Here is a 23929-nt window from a genome sequence, read left to right on the forward strand (position 1 = left end):
GGACCCCGCGACCACCCCGAACGGCAGGCAGACCCCACAGAGTAGCCCACAGGCCCCTCTTTTCTTTTGGACGACAAGTTTTATCAGTCCAGGTTTGTTCTGGGACAAGCGCCTCCGCGGCTCTTAGGGCGGCACGTTGTTCCGATTTCATAACTTCTAATGATTCTAATACGGTTTTCCACAATTCTCTCACAGCTTTAATTTCTTTTTCTTCTTCCCCTCTGATAGTTTTGTCCCACATAGTGTCCCCCACTGATCTCCATTCCGTTGGGGAAAACAAAAGTGGAACTTCCCCAAAGTGTCCCCACTTCTGAGCTAAAAAAATCAATGTGATTAGCTTTTCCTGTGACGATTCAATACCTCTCTTAGAGAGAATAGTCGTCAGCAGTGCCGCGGCTGTTTCAATATCCATTATCTTATCAGCGCGGTCTTAACGTAGGATGCGAGTGGCCAGCTCGACTGGTGCCCGTCTTTTGATACCGGACTAAGCACACTATCCCACACCCCGGCTTGGCTCCGTTTTTATGAACGCTGCTCACCGCAGTAATTTCGATCCGGAGCGATATGCTTTGCTAACGATCCATCCTTCTGCTACCATATGTAGATCCGAAGCGTTATGCTCTGCTAACGAACCATCCTCTGCTACCAATTGTGGCGGTAGCAAATTCGACGAATCCAGACGCCGGCATAAGCTCTTTGATCGAACGGGCGGGCCGGGCGAGAGTAAGGAGTCTAATTCAATGTGAATTTACCATCCGTACTCTTTAATGAACTCTTAAACAACACTGAATATCAATGTCCCCGAGACCACGTTTTTCCAAGCCTTATATACTCTCTACCAAAAGGCCATGCGGCAAGTGCAGGCTACAATTGGTTACACTCACAGTCACTCATCCCCCCCCACTATGGTGATTGGCTGCAGGGCACTGTTCACAGACTGTTCATGCGCAGCGGCAACGCCCCTCCTGCAGCCTGGGTCGAGAGCAGAGCGGCTTCTGTTTACTTTCCTTTTGTCTCTGGTGTCTCAGGGAAATCCTTCCGTGTAGCACAGCCGCATCAAGCCCTGGCTTGTTCACAGCACACAGCCAGAGACTCTCCACACAGAAGGATTTTTTGAATAGAAACACTGAAACCAAAGATCCTCTCTTAAATAATTCAGTTACTCAAATAATTAATAATTAATCAATTATTTTAATAATTATTCAAATAATTATTTGATGAGTGTTTCTGTCATTTTATAACTAAATTTAAAGTATTTTGTTATCTATTTTTTTTTTTTTTTTTTACAAGTATGCTACTGTCTTACCCTGACTGTAACAATATGCTGGGAATACGTGCAGGAGTTTGCTGCTATGTTGCAGCTCCAAAGTCTGACGTACTAATGAGCCTGTGACATTGCTGCCATTTTAGTGTGCAGTTGCTGCCATCTCTGTGGAACAGATTCCTCAGGGAAACAAACAGCCTTAGTTTATCCTTAAATTTAGGGTCCTGGATTCTCTGGGAATAAATATTCTAAATTAAGGCTAGGGAAACCTCATGACTGTTTGCATAACAGTAAATATTTTTAAAACAGGCAGTACTTTAAAGCCTAGTCAGCTAACTTCTATATAAAAAGGAGACTTTAAAAAAGAAAAAGAAGTTCAGAAATCTATTTTAAATAACAATATGCATCCTTTGTAAAGTCATGTTTGTTGGTTTTAGATGTTGAAATAGTGAGGGGGGGAGAAATGATGGAAAACATGGAGTTGTGGAACAGTTCATTCAGTATTTCTGGAGTCTCCTGTGATTCCATCTTCAAAAACACAAAAAGGAAAAAGAAAAAAACCTACGTGAATTAAATATTTATTGTAAATCCTTAGCCAGCAAACATATCTTTTTGAAGTTTGAAAGAAAGCAGCTTACTTCTTTTTTTAAGCACAACAAAATGTTATTTTAAAGTGAATGCCTTTCTTCAGAAGTTGTTTTTGTACCGGAATGACTTGCAGTGGTTTGAAAGTTAAAAGTTCAATCTTGGCCATAGATAGCTCCGAGTGAGGAATGTGTGTGCTGTCTCGTTGAGAAAATACTGATAAAAAATTAAATGGAGAGAGACAGTCTCATATTAAGAACTACCCTGGCTGTGTGAACTCTGGAACAGGTAGATACAGTTTCATTCCCCATCTTACCCGTTTGTTCCACAGGCAGGCACTGTTCCATTCAGTGTGTCGGAAAGGGCAGGGCGACTCTTGGTGAGAACCTGGCCAGAATGCCCTCACTCTTCTCATCACACTGTGAGAACCTGTCCAATGTGGAGCTTGTACTTACACTTGCAACCTCCCATCCACACAGTCCAAGACAAAACCTAGCCCAAAGCTGTGGACATCAAGTAGCTTGTTATCTATTCTCTTTGGAGAGATAGTAGACCAAACATGGGTGAATAGCTCTTCTGGATGTCAACCCACCTTGATCAGTGGGACACAGTTAATCCCGTAAGACCTTTCTCCTTCTCACACAGTGTGCAAATTTTCTGAATAATCACTTTGCCTGGTTCTGGCTGATGAGAGGACTGAACCTCAAATCAAAGCAGGTGCACGGTACAAGGCAGTTTTGCTGTTTCTCTCCAATAGTGCCAAGTTGTTTCACACTGACCCACCAAGGGCCGTGGAAGCTGTAAGCAGAAAGTTATTTGCCAGGCACGAAGGTTTAATCTGGCTCAGTAAAGGCATTTGGGTGCAAGAAGACCCTCCTGAGTGGCTACAAAATATCTCTTTAAAGGACAAAATGACATGATCTGCTGGGTGTTCTCTGAATTAACCTGAAGGTATATTAAAAATAGGTTGCTGCATCAGGACAACTGTATAAATGTCCTTGAACTAGGCTGTTGACAGAGCACAAAGGAAATAAAGTTCAACTCTGCTGAATGTTTCTCTTCCTTACCTCGAAGTTTTGATGATAAGATGGCAATAGTTGCCTAAGTGGTTTTTATTATGTTTTAAGACCATTTTAGCCAAATCTCTGAATTTTTAGAGCCTCTTGACTGCATTCTGCCATCTGCTTAAAGTAAAACCAGCTGTTAACAACCCAGAATATTTTTTTTTTAAATCTTGGATGTTATCTTTAATCACTATCTTTGACTATCCAATCAACATGCTACCTCATAAGCTAATATTCACGGGCCCTAATGGAGAAGTTGAGAACAGAAACTGCTTGAGCTCCATTCCAGTGCTCTGCCCAGCACAACCATTCCCCTAACTTTAAGCAGGGCTTTGCTGCTGCTTCACTTTATGCTCATCCAGAAAACAGGGGTGAATTTGTATCTGCAAATGTGGTCTATGTATTTCGCAAGAAATAATATGAGGTGGGTGGAAAAGGAAGCCATATTTCCCATTATAATGGTGTGCAAGATGCCAATACTAAACTGCAGGCTATCACAGAATCATGAAATCATAGAATAATTTGGGTTGGAAGGGATCTTCAAAGCTCATCTAGTCCAACCATCCTGAAATGAGCAGGGACATCTTCAACCAGATCAGGTTGCTCAGAGTCTCATCCAACCTGGCCTTGAACGTCTCCAGGGATGGGGCATCTACCACCAATTTGGGCAACCTGTGCCAGTGTTTCACCACCATCATTGTAAAAAATTTCTTCCTCATGTCTAGCCTGAATCTCTCCTCCTTTAGTTTAAAACCATTACCTATTGTTCAATCTATAGCCTGCCTTTGTAAATTCCCACAGAGAGGCTCCTCCTGATATGAAAAACATTTGTGAAGCAACAGCATAATTAAAATGAGACTTTCACATCTGCCCTGCTCTGGTAGACCTTCTGCTTTTTAGAAATAAAAGGAAATTTTACAAGTGACTCCAGTGAAGCCCTGGATACTTAAAAAAATGTTCTTTTTTCATGGCCTCATTTGGTCCATCTAAAACTGAAAAAGAGTTCAGCTGTGTGGAGCCCTTTGCAGTAAGTAGTCTTTTCCTCCATGCCTATTAAAAGAATAAAGATGTTTTCTTTGGCCAAGAAACTCTTGTTTTTACTTCTATGCTTTCATATACTTTCAAGGTCAGCTGGGGCTGGCTTGTCTGAGCTCACAAAAAGTTTTTGATTAATTAGCAGAATCTCATTTCAAGATGTCGCTAATAATTGGTAAGGATGGATTGAATCTTTTTAAAGGAAAAATCCCTACTCAGCTAAAAACAGAGAAACATTTACCTTACTTCACTAAAAGATAAATTGAGACACATAAACAAAGCAAAGAGAGGAACAGTGCTCATTTATGTTAGCTTATGAGTGTAAAAGATCAAAGCACTTGCAAATAATTAAAAAAATCTCTTCAGTAATTTTGTTTTATCTGATGTTTCTGTGAAATACTACAGTAACCATAATTATAATGCCAATTAAATTCTCAACAGATTCTGATAAGAAGGGGGTAAAGTTCTAAACTTCCAAAGTTCTTGTATTCTGGAGGAATTTTAGTTTGACTGTCCAGGTCAGCTTCCCACATCAGCTTAAATCCTTATGCTGATGCAGCTATAACTTCTCAAATCAGCTCTTCATGCCCAGTTCAGTTTAAAAGGATCTTAAAATTCATTTGTGAAGCTCAAAAATACCTAACCCATTTAGAAGAAAAAAGGAAAAAAAAAAAAGGAATTTAACTGAGAAACCTTTGGTCCAAGCTCACTACAGACCTTTCAAAACCTCCATATTTTTAAGAGATTTATATTCTGAGACTCTAAAATATAGCAGTAGTTTTGTAAACTTGATGGATTTGGTATGTATAAGACAAATAGTGATTTTATTGAAAATGTTGACATTTACCATCTGAGGGAAGCCATTTCTTCCTCTGCCTAATACATCAATGGCAGGAACTCTGCATTGAATATGAATATGCATGATTGCCAGTAGAGATAAATCAGAAATGATACAAAATCTACAGACTGCTTCTCAGCATTGCAGTGAGGAGACAGCTTGAAATCCAAATATCTGTGAATCCTTGGGACTAATGAGCTCAGGTACTCTAACAGCATTCTTGAAAATACTGCCATCCAGACAGGGTACTTCTGGCACTTGCGTGCAGGCCAGGAAGATGATAACTGGAAGAAATGAGGCCCCAGAAACATCTACCCTCACAGCAGTGGGAAACAGATCTTATGGGATATAAATTTGTGATCCTATGTGACAGCTACTGTGGCTCTGTGTGTCAGATTCCTTGCTGCTCAGAGAGGGTGAGCTGTCTTCCCAACTTTACTTTCTGCCACATTGCCGTGTTTCTACTGGCCTCAGCAAACTGTCCAAGCTTGTCCATGCCAAGCAGCAATTTACTTGAAGTATGGTCCTATTTACTAGCATGAGCAAAGGTTGCAGAATCCCAGCATCCATCCCCTGAGAATTATGTCCCTATAGCACCAACGAATCAGCACTTCCAGTCCTACAGCTTATTTCCAGACATTCTTCTGGGAATAAGGAGGAAAACAGAGATGTCCAAGATAAGCAGTTTATGGGAATACAGCAATTTTATTAATAACTCAAAATACTCCTCACACGAATTGAAATGAGATTTCTGGAAGTTAGTTTGGCCTACCCACATGAAGTTTACGTGCAATACTTCATTTAAGTTAGATTTGCCCTGCTTGCACATGTGCTTTTAAAGATGGAAATCTGCATTCTTCTAAGTTCTGAGTCCCACTTCACAGAAATTGCCACACAAATTTACTCCAGCAGAAAGCCATTTCCCCACCCTGCTAGATCCCCCCCTTACAGGATGTGATTTAGTTTATAGTTGCAGAATTAATTTACCTGAGACGTACAGAGTGATTTGTACAACAATTCATATCCTATAACACATATATTTTGTTTATATCTATAGCATGAGGGATTTCTCTTTTATATGATTTCCCAATAGCACTCTAGAAGTGGGCTGTCCTCCAGTTTCTACCATCAAAGACCAGAGAGAATACACAACACATTGAGAAGCACTAAAGAGGTAAGAATATTGCACCTTTATTTTCTCTCATATTATTTGTTCACTCCTTTGGGTATCATGAATTCCTGGACAAATATTCAAAAAATCTGCTTCCAGAAAGCACCTTATCAATCTTGCCAGCACTGCACTTTCCTCACAGCTGTCAAGCCCAGCTTTATTTCTGTTCTGGTTACTATTCCTTTTCTTACAGCATTCTTAGAGTACTCCAAGGCATGCCTGTGCAGTGAGTGAATAAAACAGGTACAGGTTTTGCAGTTTCCCCAGAACACATGCACAACAGTGATGAAATGATGACAAGAACACAGAATTGTCGTCTCCTCTGTCCTCTGGTGAAGTTTTATGACAACTGGCTGCTATCATTTTGGTTACTATGGTGTAAACATGGGGGTGGTTGACACATTTCAGGGTAACTCAATTTTTCATATTATGGTCTGCTTCGGTTACCTTGGGACAGCTTCTCTACTCAGACTGGTGTAAATTCAGATATATTTATATTTTATAGTAGTGTAACTGAGTAAAGATTTGCATTTCTCAAGCCTGGCTTGACTAATTCACCAGGATAATTTCGTCCTGCTCCTGCTGATGTTGAGAAATCTTCTGGACCCATATTGGGTCATCCATGGCCATCACTATGGGTTGTATGGGCATGCTTACAGCTGTCTAACACTGCAGAGCTTATCTGTCCCTACAGTGAGCAGGATCTGTCCTTTACAGGAGGGACTGCAGGCTCACTTCTCTGCTTAGTGCTGTCTTCATGATGCCAGAGCAGGAGCAGCTTGGATGTCCTTCGAGCTGGGCAAATTTGAGGGATACAGCTCATCCTCCAATTACTGCACAACACTGTATATGCAGCAAAGGGATTTTTCTCCCTTTCCTACTTCACAAATTGCAACCCTTATTCAGGACCAGTTACATCTGCAATTTCAACTGTACCTTGAGCAGAGGCTGCTGCGTGTTGTCACTCCACATCGAGAGGCAACCAAGTTCACCTTCTTTGTGTCCTTCAAGACTTCTCCAGAAAGATGGATTGCTTAAAGACACAACGGTTAGTCAGCGTCTTTCCACAGACCCCAGGGGCCTCTAATCTCCCTGTGTTTGACTTTTTGTCATCTGCAGATACCGGTATCCATCTTGGGGATCACTTTACTCAGTCAATTAGTCCCACTGATTGAAGGGGACTAGTGCTCATTCTGCTCAGTACAGGAAAAGTCTCTGGCCACGCACAGCCGTGTAATTTCAGTCCTTCTCAGTACTTTCCCTACATATTAAACTTTAATAACCTCAGTGTGGCAGGAGTTCAATTCTACTAGCTTTTGGTATGTTTCTGAATGTTAATTTCCATTTTCGGCTCTGCTGCACAGGAAAATGTCTGGTTAAAAATGCTAATGATTTGCAGTTGTGATTTCTAATGTATCAAACGCTATCAGTTTTTCTTGGCAGCTTTTTTGTTTGTTCATTCTTGCATGTTTCATTAAGACAATTTTCAATATAATTTTTTGTGGTTTTTATGGCAGTCACCTGAGATGAAATTTCACAAATTTACAAACATGAACTCCAAAATGTACCCAGGGGTCTCATTTTCCTGCACATAAATACTACAAATATTTTGTAAAAGCATAGAAATAATTTGAGTTGCACATGTGCTGTTTATTGCAAGGCAGCAAGTAGGAGAACTAAGAGAGGGCCACATACAAGCACGAAATCTGTCCCTGCTGTGATTTTCTCCTTAAATAAAATACACGCTGAGTTCCATAAATCACCTGCAGGATCTTTGTATAACAAGTGGTATATGTTACAACTGAGGCCTGCTAGGCAAGGTGAAGACAAAATAAGTAACACCATGATGAAATTAACAACTAAATCTGGAGCAACCCTGTTAAAAGTGTTTCTTGTGCACTTGCTTAGTCCGTGTCAGATTAGCAGGTAAAGAAACACATCAATGCACTAGCTTTGGTGAAAGAATGGGAAGTATGTGATATCATTTAAATCCATAAAAGCAAACAAAATCAAGACTTAAGTCGAATGAGGAGCTCTGGCTGGAAAGCTGGAAGCCGGGTCTGGATCTGAAGTGCCCCAAGTTGAGAGTATTTTGGCATCCAGGTGATTTTGATTTGATATATGTCCTGAAGTGAAATTTTCTGCCCCATTTAGATACACAGCTGGATTTAAGTATACATTCAGACATGCAAGTCATGGTCATTTTTACTATTAAACCCAATATTATGTGATGACTTTTCATTTATAAATTATTGTCAGTGCTCCTGATGGCCTGTTGCCTCTACCAGATTGCTTTTTTGGGTTGGAGTATGACAATATATAAATATATATGTATATATATAAAATCTTCTATGAACATCCAAAATCCAATATAAAAGTGAATTGAAACAGTTTTTTATCGTTTTCTGGCAATCCACAATAATATTTTTGATTCCACATTTCAACAATTATGATAATTTGTGTGTCCTTAAAATATCTCTTATCAGGTAATTCAATAAAGAAGACATAGCAGTTAAGAGTGGTGCCAAGCACAGTTACCAACCCCAAAAATATTATACTGATGGTAGTATGCAGTTTGATGTTTGCCTGTTCCTGTGACAGTATGTATCTATGAGCGTTCATTTCTGAAAACTGATAAATAACCTCAAATTTAACACTATTTTGTGTTCTTCTAGATCAAAGTTTTAACACTAGTTTTACAAAACCTTTCATCAGAGTTCATTGGAGTTTTATTTGATGTATTTTAAAATATTAGGAAAAATACAATAATGAAAGAAAGTTAGCTCTTTTCTAAAGGGGCACAAACTGAAAGGTGTCTGCTTCAACCAATATATCATGATCCTGATTCCAAATTCTTAAATAAGGAAGATCTGTTGTGAATTTTTTCTTGAAATTCCAAATTACTACAATAAGAATACAAATGTAAGTCATTGTCTACAGTGCACTTCAGTTCAGGAAATTATAGGTAAATTAATCTTTTCCTAATAACAGCAATTACTTTTTCCCATCAAATTTTGTTCAAAACATCCTGCTGTTCCACAACATCTACATGTAGGGATTTTAAACAGAGCTCTAGGTCCAGCTCTTTGGGTTGGACATGGAAAGAAGCAAGGCCAATGAGAAGGTAAAATACAGGATCAGCCTCTGTCAGTATTTGCCAGGGTTGTCTCCATATAATTCCTTGCCCATTTATATCTTCAAGTAGATTATATGGCTCATTCACTCAGTAGACTGTCCAACTATTTTTGTGTCTATTTGTGCAACTCTCAATGATAAATTTCAATCTGCCAGAAGCTTTTTTCTCTGAAGATCTAAGACTGGAACACCTTCACACACTAGTGAGCAGTGAGACATGAAGGAGCATCTAGAATTAAACTTGTAGCTGCAGTGCTGATGTGCACCACAGTTTTAACAAGAGAATCACTTTATGATGCAATACAGTGGTGGAAACTCCAAGGAATGATGTCTACTGGAGCTCACAATCTGTAAATCCTCTGTGTGTCCCTTCTCAAATAACCATCACCTGCTTTCAGTGGTCCCTCAGTGTATTTCTGCTGTGAGTTAAGGCAGAACCGGGAAGAATCATAAACTTCATTTCTTATTTGACTGACATTCAGAAATCAATAGAAGTTAATCTCTAAAGTGAAAGGTAATAGACTGGAAAAGATTTTTTCAAATGTTTCTGTGGTCTCTAATTGAAATTATATGCATAAAGGAACGAATCAGACAAAGTTCTATGGCTCAGGGTGACATCAGATTCACTGATGGTATGTACAACAGTAGTCCTCTATTGTTTGACATGCTAAGTGCTTTAAAACCTGTATAGTTATTTGCAGTTTCAGTTGAATAGCACTACTCTAGATTCACATTGGTGGCCTAAAGGATGGGAATTGGTTTGCTTTTAAATTCCAAATCATGGAAATGGTGGGTTTTTGTTGTTTGTTTGTTTGTTTGTTTGTTTTGACTAATACCAGCCTACCACTGAAAAAAAAATGAAATAATTATTAACTTATTGAATAAGCCCGTTAGAAATCCATAAGCTGTTAATGTGACCAGTTACCAGCAAAAAAACAAAAACAAAAACAAACAAACAAAAGAAAAAACACACACACAAAACCAATCAAACAAACAAAAAAACACACCACCAACAGCAAAACAAGCAGAAAACCATAAAACCCTTCAAAACATAACTGAGGCACTCAAAAATTGCTGACTTGCTACTTGTTAATTATTCCATTTGCTAATGTGGAGTTGGAGGGTGCTCTAATTTAGTGGGACAGAGCCAAAGGTTACACGAGCCTGGTGTGAGTAGACATGGAGTTCTCAGATAGAGTTGCTGGGAGCAGACAGCACTGAAAGGAGCACCTGGTCTGGGCTCCCAGCAGTGCATTAGTTAGAAACAGGAGAGAGAAACAATCGCAGCACTAATGAGCCCCAGGTGAAAAGATTATTTAGCTAGAAGCTAGATGCAGGTCTTTCCTTTTTTTTTTTATTAGTCTTCTTTTTTGAAAATGTGAATATTTTGATTGATGAGCCAAATTGTTTGGAATTCTTGATGTTTGTTACAATAGAACACAGGTTTTGTGTTCCTCCCCTTTAAAACATAGGTTGTTCACTACTAAAACCTCATGTAATGATTGAGGGGAAAAAATTCCAGTCACATACTGGAAGCCACTTGGTGAGATGAAACTCTGTATCATATCCCGTGTTTTCTGAGTGTTTATGAGTTGTAGCAGTGCAATGGGACTCCTTGTGAGCTAAAAATGGCTTATTAAGCATTTACAATACAAATTTTCATATAATTGCTTCTTTTGAGAGTTTGGATTCCTCTTTTCCTTTCAACCGAGCCTTTTTTTAGTGTGCCATTAAAAAGTGCTTTTGATAGCCACAAGTATTTGTATTAAATTACATATGTGTTGATGTGGATAGGTTTAGACTGTCAAACTGTCAGTTTAATACACGTGTATATGTATGGAGTGAGATGCCAGTTAAAAGCAATGGTTACTACCATTTGACATTATGTTATTATTTTATTGATGGTTAATTTTATGTACAAATACTTCAGAATCATTAGCAATAAAAATGTAGAACAACAACAGCAGAAAAGATTATAAGAATGGATTTTAAAAATCAGAAAATAAGAAAAGGGTCATATTTATGTATCCTCCTTATTCAGCGTCATGTAGCTTTTGACTGCTTACAGGTTCCACAACTGCTCAAATATAAGGCAGATTACAATTCTAACCAGTGTGGTGCAAAAGCCTATAAATCTGTACTAACACCCCAGCAGAGTCATAGTAGGTCACCTCCGTGGTACTGGAGTCGTCCAGGTACATCTCTGGAACTGAGATCAGGATCTGGCCATGGGATGTGAAGAGTGAAGATCAAGCTAGGGTTAAAAATGGGCACTCACTTTCTGCTTTTGCGAGGGCCTCGCTCTGAACCATTGAAATATTTTTCTGATATTGAAACATGTAATACTTTCCGCTGTTTGCTCTTGCTTGCTTATGGTTAACCATTTGCACCAGGGGAACCTGTGTAAAGAAAAACCTCTTTGGCAGAGAGTGAAAGGATTAGACATGATAGAAGACCTCACATTAGCTTCACTGTGAGACAAATTGTAATTCTTTCTTCCAATTCATGCAATAAATTCACTGCATATACTTCAGCACAAAAAGGGAGCTTGACAGTGCATGATTAGCAGCATGGCTGTGAAGTGGAAGCTATTTAATCTGGGGAGGGATCTAGTTAATATGTTGTAATTACTTAGTTGCTTGGTGCCATTGGGGTAGGGAGATCTACAGTGGCTGCCTCAAAGCTGGCAGACATCAACCTGAGATTTTGGTCAGTGTCTTTTCAAATCAGTTGTGAGTGGCAATGAAATAGTAATGGTGGACTTCACACCTGGACAGTGACAATGCAGTGTCTGCCAGCATGAGAGGTCTCAGTGATAAAATAATCCACGGAGTCCATCGCTGCTGGTGCAAATGAGGAAATGGAAACTAAAACCCTTAAAATGAGAAATTAAACCTGCGTGGGACTGGGCAGATAAAACCTGAATATTAGAGAACGTTCACAGTGAGAACTCTCCAGTGTGAGATTCTGGTCTTTTAATTTAAGACCAGATCTAATCAATGTGAATAAGGTCAGGGAAATTAATTTTGTATTCAGCGAGGATAATCCATCATGATTTTTATAATATACTGTATTCATAATGAGTGGTATGAAAACAGACTATATCGTTTTTAGCTAAAAATGTTAGGAAATGCACCTGCTGATAAGCCCATCAATTTTAATATGTTAGGGAGCTTAAATGGGCAAAATCGGAGTTATGAGCCATCTCTATAACCCACAACAACTTTCTGGTCTTCCCCACAGGAGAACAGTGACCATACCAGGCTTTAGTGGATTATCTTGACTATGCTCTGCCTAAACCAAAAACTCAGCTGCTAGACAGCTGGGAAAGATCAAGCTCAATTTTTTTTCATGACATTGAATTTGAAGGGTGAATCCAAAGGCCTCACAGATCCATTCCATTGCCAAGGGGTGTTTTTTTGCCAGTCGATAGAAGTACGTGTTGGTTCTTCAGAAATTCCTCATTACCATCACGTTGGTCAGCCAAAATATAATCTGCTCAGCAGCAAAACTGTCACACACTTACTCCATTTCTGCACCAGATGGATGGGTTCACAATAAATTCTCATCCTCGTCCCCGGCCTGGAAATCTCACGTAAGAATTGACTTTTTAAAGGTTTTTTTTTTTACGAGGTACTTCATCCGAGTGAGTTTCTAGTTATCTCCCAGCCGGAACAGAATTGCTTAAATTCACATCATGTTCTTCCCCTCCCTATCCATGTAAAACACCAGCTTGTTTTCCACCACAAGCACTAAGCTACAAGCCTGCATTTTGTTGGCTCTTTACATTCATCTGGCCATTTCAGAAACAATTTACTTTTCCCAAGAAGGTTTGTCTTTACTTACATCCAGGCTTGTTCCCAACTTTTATTGTTTAAATCTACAGCTTTGACTATATTTCAGCTGATTATTTCATCTTTCTTATTACGGTTCTGGATGAAACTTCCAAAAATGAGTCATCTGAACCAGATTTGCCCTTGCTAGTTTATTGGCTGCTGTACAGAGCTGGTTGACGAAATCTGACTGATTCAGATGTTAATTAGAGGCAAAGTACAAAGCTGAACAATGCTGGAAACAGGGATTTTATTTTATGTTGAAGAATCTTCACACAGATAACCAAAGTCTTAGTTAAGATAAATCCATTCTTCTTATACCACCAATTAAAAATTTATACTGTTAAGTGTTTACTGTAAAAAGTATAGTGCTCACATTTAGTTCAAAATGATACTCCAGGGAACCAACAGTGAACTGTATGCACACGGCTGTGGCAGGGAATGCAGCACCTTAATAATAAGATAGGAGATAATAGTAAAATAATATAATTTAACATAATACTAATCTTACTAGAAGAATTGTGAGATCTCACCACCCCTGGAAATGAGGATATATATTTACACGGAGCAATGCTATGGTTCTGGCTGCTATGTTATACATCTTAATTAGATTACCCATTGCAAGAAGAATATAGTTGATATTCAAAATGTTCCACTGAAGGATGACAAAGTGCCTAGCAGCAGGATAGATGAGTTCAGGCACTGATTTACATCAGAGATGGGTTTGGAGTTTTTTAATGTTTTACTGTATGCATGAAAGTGTGTTGAGTGTTTGTAAAATCATTTCAGCACCGACAGTTTTATAAATTTGAATTAAAATTCAGAACAAACTTTATTACAACTACTGCTTTTACTTTGTTTTCATTTTTTTATTTATGCATTTTGCACTGCTGTTGATAGGGTATTGAACTTGAAATTCATGAAACTGTTCTAAGCTACAAAAGTTAAGGGCCAAATCATGTAAACAGTTATGCGAGTGCTACTGTATGGTAAAGGATGTATCTAACATAAATGTATTTATTTTAGTGGAGTAAAGTTCTTGTCATCACAAAAGAAACTTAATTTCCATTTCAGCAGTGATCTTATTTTACCTTTAAATAAATGAAAGGAATTGTAACTTAAATATACATATGAATATGTATGTATATATACATAATATGCATATATAGATGTGTGAGTATGTGTGTGTGTGTGTGTGTATCCAGGATAATTTTTTTAAATGTAGGAACCCAAGTGACTGCTGATTAGGGGTATCAGAATGATGTAGCTGTTTTTATCAAAGCATCCTTTTCCATCTAATACACTGTATTTGTCACTGGACTAATGAGCCCTGGTGATGTGTATCGCTAACTCTGCATCAAGCTCCTCAGAGCTGCACTGTGGAGACATAACTCACACAACTAAAAGATACTAATTTCCTTAAAAATCCTGAAGGAAAAGTAGGCCTAGACAAAACATCTGAGCTTTTTGTAACTGTGGGATTTCTACAGGGGGGAAGAGAGGTTTGGCTGTGCACACAGCTTAAGTCCGTCTATGTCTGAGAGTGTTTTCCTCATAATGAAGCTAATTAGGTTTCAAGCTTTTTTTTTTCTTATGCTTACAGGAACATTTCAAATATAAACATTATCAATTGAAACATTTTATTTCAAATATAAAATGTAACTGCTACTTAAGGAAACAGATAAATTTTGCACAAGAACAAATTAAGATCATAAAGCCAGAAAGGAAGCAGAAAATTATCATTTTAAAGCAAAATTTCTCAAACGAAAACAACCTGACCTTACTCATACTTTAACTGAGCAGCTAAAAACACTATGATACAGTCTTGTTCATAAAAGAAAAGCAAACAGTCATAGGTACTTCATAGACAGTCATTATTTTTCTCTCTACCGAGTTTGCCTAATCAGGAGCAAGCTGTAGGTCTTTTTTTCAAGTTGTTGTAAATAGAGCGGTCAAGGAGAGGGACAGAATCTTCACTAAGTGCCTCCCTCCCTCCTTAACCTTGCCCCAGGCTGTTGGGAGGTTTACAGGAGCTCTGGTTCACCTCACACTCGACACAAGTCAGATGCTCCCAGTGCACATCCTATTATTCCTCAGACTCAATTTCACTGTAGACGCACAGTTAAAACCAGGGAGATAAGACAGAAAATAATTGAGAGTCCAACAGCTGCAGCCTCTGCCAGCGTGCTCAAATTTCTGGTAACTAAGTGCTGGGGAAGACATTTTTCAGTCACTTGAAGATAACTGCTGCAAATGTGATCCTCCCAGTTCATCCTCTTGGAAGACAATTTTTAACATTTTGTTAAAAAAAAAAAAAAAAAGGCAAAAAAAAAAAAAAAGGCAAAAAAAAAAAGCTCCTTAAAATTAGTGTCTGCTGAAAGGGACAGAAAATGTGGCTATGTATGTGGGAAAGCAGTATGTAAGCACCAGCAACTAGTTGCAGGGCATCTTTTTCAGGAGTTGTCCTTAGGTATTGAAGCATCCCAGCCCAAACAGAGAAAAACCATCAGAGTGTGAGGAGGAAGAATGCTTTCTTTCAAAACCGATAAATGCAATTTTTATATGTAAGTAAGGGTTTATTTTTTTGACATGAATCAGGTTATGCTGACTCTCATTAATCTACCTGAAACAGATGTTTTGAGGGACTTCTGGCTGAAGTAGCAGTCATCTGCCTTTGCTAGGAGAAAGTGAGAACTGGCAAAAGTTGTAGGAGTGAGGAGGTCTCGTATTTTCAAGCTTTAACTTTGATTAGAAGTACAAGAAGAACTCTGCACCTTCAAGTTTGGCCCTCATGAAAGGAGTCACAATAAACTTCTCCTACATTACTTCTTACTTTCATTCTTTTAGCACTAGTAAGAGAATCAATAGTTCTATGCTCCAAAGTCAATGTTTGGCTACTATAAACACTCTTTTTAAAGGACATGTTGTTCATCATACTGTCTTGCACTTGAGTAATTTGACAGTAAATATCCTTGCAGGCAAGTCTGAGAAACATTTGGTCATCGTGTCAGTCAGGAATTTGAGCCCTTTACCAACATGTCTTTTGCTTCCATACAGTTATCCTGTGTTAAGGAAAAATATAGAGATGTACTAGGGGAGAGGAAGTATTCTACTAATCAGCTTAAAATGTAAAAATCTCCCACATTTGCAAAGGGGTTTTGTACAGATGCTTATACATATGCAATACGTATGTAATACATACAGCAGAGCATATTTCGGAGGACTGAAGCTTTGCAAATATGGACATAAAAAATTAAACTAATGTGGAAATCCTGATCTGCAGTTATTTATTTTAACCAGAATAATATAAGAAATTACCAAACAATGCTGTGATAGAGAAGATAATATTACATTGTTGACAAATGAAAGTACAATCCATGGAAATTTTGTATGAAAAAAACCCATGATCTATTTAAAAACTGTTTAGACCTCATTCCCAACAGATATGCAGTAACCTTATGAAAATATACTGACCCTGCTTATCTCAGAAAGAGGACTTTTAACCTAATGGCGCTCCTTTACCCTGTTGGTCATCATTCAAAGCAGTAATTTAATTATTACTTTTAGAAAAAAAAAACTAGCTTTGTTTGGCTCAATACGTTATGCTGAAATTTTAGCTGGTTCTAGTTTCAATAGTTAAATGTTTTAAAGTAAATATAGTTTTATCACTACATTTGGCAGTTCCAAGAATTCCCAGTTAAAGCTGGAAGAAATCAGAGTAAAGAGATCAGTTTGGAATGTAGCAGCTTAGTCTTAAGAGTATTTATATGGACTGGATGTTTAATATTATGTTTTATGGGTAGTCAGTTATATCTCCAATGTAGTGAAAACCTTTTTTGATAGTTGAGAGTAGTCTATGAATACAGTGAACAAACAAACAAATCCAAATGGTTTGTTCTTATTGTTTTTTTGATATGAGCATGCAAATTGCTGAACCCTTTTGATTCCAACAGATGCAATGGGACAGTACCAGACCTGTAATATCCATGACCTGGGTCTTGCTAGAATATTTTTTAAATAAATGCATACTGCTAAAAGTCAAATGCCAATAAAACAAAAATTTCTCAGCCATGTAAAGAGTGACCATTTTTAAATTGAAGTGCCAAGACTAAGTTCAGCATTTTTTGACCTTAGTTTTTGAGTCCTATGCAAAATACATATTCAGCAGCTGTTCTCAGTCTCTAGGATGTATGTAGGATACTTACATGGAACAGGTGGGCAGCTCAGAAATTTTAGCTATTTGTTTCAAATTTTACACTTTTTTTTTTTTTTTCACTAGGAATATAAAGCATAAAAAGCAACAGCTTACCTCGATAGTCAGCCACAGACTGCAGAATCTTCTGGAGGACACCAAGGCAGTGTTAAAGGTCAGCCTGCCTTGGCAGCAAATCAATGCATTTTTGCAACATGACTAAAGACACCTGAAACTTTGTTCGGAACTTCCTTTTCCTTCCACCACTCTGAAATAACAACACTTCATTTTTTCACCTAACAGACAGTATTTGTTTACTTATTCAGGTGATTTAAAAGATCAGTGAAAAAAATGTCCTGCTACCAAAATGACCACAAAACAAATTTAAGCTACAGAATCCACAAGAAGTTGTAAGGAATGTAGGTGTATCACCTCTGGAGAACTCTTTTTGAGAAGACCTGTAATGTTCACCAGGCTTTTGTCCAGGATCTGCTTAAGTGCCCCTAGTTGCAGCAGTGAGGCTTCACCAGTGGTGTTCAAGCATCAGCTGTTAGCACAGAATTTCTGTATCTGGTGCTGGTTTTTTATTAACTTTAACATTCACACAGTCTTGTTCTGCTGACACCAGCCTTTCCACGGCATGAGTTTGCAATGCAAGGCACTAGGGAAAAAAATAACTTCTCAATTTACCTCAATACAAAATTTGCCATTCTTAAAATGACCAGTAGCCTTCTGAACCTGTCACTCACCAAAACTAAGAACCACAGGTGTGCATGCAACCATCCTCTGGGAAAAGGAGGAGAAGACAAGGAAAGCATCTGCAGAAGAAAAAGAGAAACTGACTGTTTTGCTTAGTCCTTCCACAAAATGTTTAGACTGCAAGACTGACCTCCAAGTGTGTGATATGCTGCCTCTGGGATACTGGTCCCCTGATCATTCAGACCGGGGATTTGATGGTGTGGACCGTAGCTCCTCCGCAGCTTGCAAACCACCTCTTCTTGGGAGTACACTGAGCTTCATTCCAGTTCACAAGTCAGCCCATAGCTTGTATGAAACCAGACCCAGCCAAGACGAGAAGCTCTCCCAGATTCTGCACTGTAGAGGCATGTTTTGAATGAATGCATGCCCCTTGGGCTCCCAGTTTCTGCATGCACAGGAATTGGAACATGACACAGTACAGAAAAGAATGACAGCTTCAAGCAAGTGGTCTACATAAGCTTGGAGCTACAAGAGCAGAATGTGGTTTTACTGAGGGTAAATCAGTGCATTTGGAAGTTATCTGTGCCTATGGATTTATTAAGTCATATTAGTGCTCATGTTGTAGGGAAGGAAGTACAATACCATCTCAGAAACTTTTAAACAGAAACCAAAAGCACTGTTTCCCAGTCTCCTGTCCAGGAGCCATTAGTCACCCAAGCAATATTAGAAACATGGCAAGCAAGATGACCATAAAAATATTTTTTTACAGACAACAGATTCACATGTGCAAGCTAGCAAGTAAGCGGAGGAAACAGAGAGAAATAAATCTAATAAAAATAGTCTTGTTTAGTCTGATTTTTAGGAACTTTTATAAAAACCTAAACAATTGCTTCCTGGTTTAGTTCAAGAAAGGTAGACATTAATTTAATTAAATAAATAGTGAGCAGTTCTGGTCCATCAAGTCTGGACTAGAAGAAAATTCAAATCCTAATTCTATCCAAGGTCTGGGCAAATGAATTAGGTCTCACAACACATCATCTATTATACAGCACAGGCCTAATTTAGGTATATCTGCAAATGCAGATACTCTGAATGGAGTTCTTAATCATTAAGGTAGTGTCCAACTGCGGAAAGTATAAACTCTTTGTATTTATATGTTTTAATATTTAAAACTATTTGCATTTGATACTGCAGATTGAGGAGAGGAGAGGAGAGGAGAGGAGAGGAGAGGAGAGGAGAGGAGAGGAGAGGAGAGGAGAGGAGAGGAGAGGAGAGGAGAGGAGAGGAGAGGAGAGGAGAGGAGAGGAGAGGAGAGGAGAGGAGAGGAGAGGGGAGGGGAGGGGAGGGGAGGGGAGGGGAGGGGAGGGGACGGGAGGGGAGGGGAGGGGAGGGGAGGAGAGAGGAGAGGAGAGGAGAGGAGAGGAGAGGAGAGGAGAGGAGAGGAGAGGAGAGGAGAGGAGAGGAGAGGAGAGGAGAGGAGAGGAGAGGAGAGGAGAGGAGAGGAGAGGAGAGGAGAGGAGAGGAGAGGAGAGGAGAGGAGAGGAGAGGAGAGGAGAGGAGAGGAGAGGAGAGGAGAGGAGAGAAGAGAAGAGAAGAGAAGAGAAGAGAAGAGAAGAGAAGAGAAGAGAAGAGAAGAGAAGAGAAGAGAAGAGAAGAGAAGAGAAGAGAAGAGAAGAGAAGAGAAGAGAAGAGAAGAGAAGAGAAGAGAAGAGAAGAGAAGAGAAGAGAAGAGAGCTTGTATTATGTTTGGGCAGTAGCCCAGGAATATGTGGAGGAGGACTCTCATCCCCAAATACACTTCTGGCACAGCCCCTAAATCTCAGTAAATTGTATCTGGGTTCTTATTTTTCTCAGTTGTAAAATAGGCTTAATTTTAAGGCATGACAAAAGCTCGTTCATCATCTGCCAAAAAGCACTTAGATATTGCATTGCAATAAGAGGGTATGTGCAGAGTTATTGAGATGGTTGATTTTATTAGTGTGCATTTTTGGCATTCTGTACAGACATGAACCTTCAGCAGAAGCAGTTTTTGCCAATCTAATCGAGAGAATGTCTATGGTTCATTTCCAGGGGTCTGAGGACCACACATTTTATTGTCAAGGATACTATCATTCTCCAGACACTTCTTCCCAATTCAGTTCTTTGATTCAGCTTCTCTTCAAGACCTGCTGTAACAGCACTGTTTTTAGAGACAAACTTGAGGGAGAACATGTGGGTGAGATGATGGTTTCCCATATGTGGGAGGATTTCTGATTCATATATTGCTTTCTATCAACACTTATTAGGCAGAATTAAATCCTTTTAATTTAGACTGCCTTTATTTTGACAAAGTTCATTCCAATGGAAGTTTTCAATGTAATACTTTATTACATAGACAGCTGGTTTAGACTCCCTTCTGTGTGGCACATGGGGCCACAAGTCTAGGTGATCCCGGCAATCTCTTCCAGCATCAAGATCGATGAATCTCAGTCAGTTCTCCTAAAACCCATTAGCTGTTTTGAGAGCCTTTTAGTAATTACTTAGCTCTCAGAAATGCACAGCACTTCTTGTTTGCTCTCTGAACAAATCCAGACATATTGGTTTGTCAGAAGTGTAACCTTATGTGACAGCATAAGCCAAACAGCTTTACTTTACAGTGGAATTTGAATTTAATACTCCTTTTTTGTGATAGCTTGGCCTTCTCTTTATTCAGAAGATGTGAAAAAATGTATAACACAAATATTTTTTAAAATTATCACCTACTAATACCTCAAATCAAAAATTTTACCTTAGTACATTCTCGGAATTATGCCAGCTAACCAAGCTTTTACTTAATACATCATTTTGTTACTCTGCCATTTAAGTGCCACTTCAGACTTTAAAATAGTTGTTGAAAATGATAAGTTTATTGTACATATGCATATCCATTATTCTTAGCTACCACTAGTAAGAGTTTGACTGTCAGCTAAGAGGAGCCTGACTTGTGGATGTCATCACTGAGTCATTCCAAGTCTCCATGCTTTATTTGGCTTCCTCTGTGGTCTTTAGGTAAAAGGAGGGAATTCATTCTGACCTCTAATGTTTTGGCTGCTCAGACCTATGTTTTTGCAACCTTGCACTCTGCAAGCAATTTTTTTCTTGCCCACCTGACTAATCATGTCTACATGCAAGGGAGTCCCGCAGATTTACTTGAATGGATTTTTCAAAGCAGCAGACAGATAAGAGGTATGAGCAGTGACTATTTTCACTTTCAAATGGTAGTCCATTCCAAGGGGTTTCACTTTGAATGCTGGCCTGTGGATGCCCTCTTTAGGAGTCCATCCTTACTACAGCAGTTTTTTGAAATGGACTGTAAGGGCAGGATTCTTCTCTCCCAATGGAGATGTCTGAAGGGCAAATGCCTTCATCCTAGTGTCCAAGCTAGCATTCTAGAATCCCATTATAATCAACATGAGAAATCAGTTGAAACAAGAGATTGTTCCACTATAGTCAGGATTGGTGAGGTCACACCTCAAATACTGTCTGCAGTTTCAGGCTTCACAATATAGGAAGGATATAAAAATATTATAATGCATCCTAAGGAGAGCAACAAAGGCAAAAGAACTAGAATGCATGACTTATAAGGAGTGGCTGAGGATATTGGGTTTGTTCAGCTTAGAGGAGACAAAGGGATGACTTCATTGCTCTCAACAACTTCCTCACGAGGGTATCAGAGAGGGAGGTGCTGATCTCTGCTCTCTGGTATCTGGTGATGGGACTCAAGGGAAAGGCTTAAAGCTGCTCCAGAGGAAGTTCTAATTGGATATTAGGAAATAGCTCTTCACTGAGAGAGTGATCAACCACTGGAACAGGCAACTGGTCATGGTCCCTAGCTTGTCGGTATTTGGGCAACACTCTTAGTTTGTTAACATTTAGGTTGCCCTGTGTGGAGTCAGGAGTTAGACTGGACCATTCTCATGAGTCTCTTCCAACTCAGGATATTCCATGATTCTGTAATTCTACGGCTGGCATTTACAAGGAGTGGTTAACTTCAGCCTAAAGTAGATGATTAAAGCAGGTCAAGTGGCAGTGCTTGTGCCCAAGAAGTGCCTGTTTCTCTGTACCAAGTAGCCAAGGGGACGTTTACATTGCAGAGTCTTAAGTTATGATTAGAAAGATCTTCATTGAGAGTTATGGCTAGTGCAAGATATTTGACTTCTTCCTTCATTTCTCAAACTTCTTTTCTTTTCTTTTCTTTTCTTTTCTTTTCTTTTCTTTTCTTTTCTTTTCTTTTCTTTTCTTTTCTTTTCTTTTCTTTTCTTTTCTTTTCTTTTCTTTTCTTTTCTCTTCTTTTCTCTTCTTTTCTCTTCTTTTCTCTTCTTTTCTCTTCTTTTCTCTTCTTTTCTCTTCTTTTCTCTTTTCTCTTCTTTTCTTTTCTTTTCTTTTCTTTTCTTTTCTTTTCTTTTCTTTTCTTTTCTTTTCCTTTTCTTGGCATCTTTAAAGATTTTGCAATATTTTTTTTTTTTAATTCAATCTTTTTGATTTAAAATATTTGACAGAAACTCTTTCACCACTTGTAGTGACTTAAGAAGATGGTCTCTTCCAAGCTTAACAGACTGCCCTCACAGCATTTGAGACTTAATTGCTCCAAAAACCATTTTGGAAAATAAGGATTGTTAAAGAGCAAATATGAAAGCCTTAAGGAACTTATTGAAAACATTTTTCCTTTTGAAGTCTCCCAAGTGTAGTATACTTCTGTCAGGCGGTTGGGGTTGTGTCTCTGTGTCACTCCTGAATTCTATGGTCACAGCACAGCTTATACAGCAACATGCTTTGAACAGGGTGATAAATTTTCCTTCTTAAAACATTTACCTCTTTCATGGTTTGATTGCAATAAAAGTTCCTGCTTTACAGGTGCATAATTCATGCTTAAAAGAGTACTTGGGCTGAAGTTTTATATACAGCATGCTGGTCAGAGAGCAGATATGCTTTGCTTTGTATGAGATGCAGTTCTGTGCAAAAGCAGGCTAGGTATTTTCATGTTCATACTTTCCATTTCTCTCTAACAAAACAAAACAGTAAACAAACAAACAAACAAAAATAAACAACCCACAACTACCTTTTTTCAGCAATGTAGTACATCAATGAAAGGAAATCTCAGTTTAAATGCTGAAAGGTTTATGCCAAGGACATAAGTTTTATTTTAAAAATCAGCAAATTACATGCAAACTTGTTCCCTTTAGGTCTAACATAAAAAATAGAATTGTAATGTATGTATAGTTTTAATCGTGGTCCTGTAGCAACTGACTGAAGTAGTGATTGTGCAATAACTATCTTAGTGCTTATGGATATTTGAAAAGAACTCAAGATAACAGGAGTTTATGTACTGTTGGATCTTTTCCCTGTTACACTTCAATGACTGATTCAGTGTTTAATTGAGAAAATACTGTTATTTTTAAGGCTGTTGTGTGATAAAGGAAAATTTAAGAAGGAGCTAGTCATGCAAGGTGTACACACATGAATTCAACCTGACTTAACAGACGGATGATCATGTTTACCACTTCCTGGAAGGAGCTCCTCTTACTTAATTGCAGTTACTTTTTCTATAAAGCTCTCAAGCATTCAGTTATCCCGTTGCTGCATCTGGGCCCTGGTCTGGCCTTATCCTATTGCATTCCCAGGCATGGTAGCATCTGATTCACACATTAAATTCAACTTTTTTTTGCAGACAAATCCAGACCCTTGTAGGTACTTTTGTACATATGAATTCTCTTTGAAAAATGAAAGATATTTCCAGGAGACTTTTCCTTGAGATACTTCTTTCAAATAGCTAGTGCCATGAGAATATGTAAATCAGCGACATCATCGACCATGTTCCCCTTATGCTTGCTTTCTGTTATCTGATACCCTGAGCACTTCCTGAAGGAATCTTTCCTCTGGGTTCCTCTATCACTGACTCTTCCCCTCTTTGTCTGTCATTCCCTGGTCTGTAGCTTCTTACTTGGGTCTTGGCCAGCTTGCTCCCCTATAATCTTCTACTTTCTCTTTCATCCTCATCCCAGACTGACTCTGACTCTGTGACTGCAAATCCACTGACAGCTATTAAATATACAGCAATGCAAATCAAATCCCACAAGGAAAGCCCAGCTAATTAA

At 38.7% G+C, this 23929-nt stretch overlaps 1 long non-coding RNA gene across 2 annotated transcripts in view; it reads left to right on the forward strand.

Moving 5' to 3' along the window:
* LOC139827150 (uncharacterized) overlaps positions 1-23929 on the forward strand; it is a 57052-nt gene that overhangs the window by 19612 nt on the left and 13511 nt on the right. For both annotated transcript variants that reach the window (XR_011737401.1, XR_011737402.1), the window contains exon 2: positions 5880-5960. This is a non-coding gene — a long non-coding RNA (uncharacterized lncRNA). The remainder of the gene's footprint in view (positions 1-5879; positions 5961-23929) is intronic.

Source organism: Patagioenas fasciata, chromosome 2 (genome assembly GCF_037038585.1).
Source record: "Patagioenas fasciata isolate bPatFas1 chromosome 2, bPatFas1.hap1, whole genome shotgun sequence".
NCBI lineage: Eukaryota > Metazoa > Chordata > Aves > Columbiformes > Columbidae > Patagioenas > Patagioenas fasciata.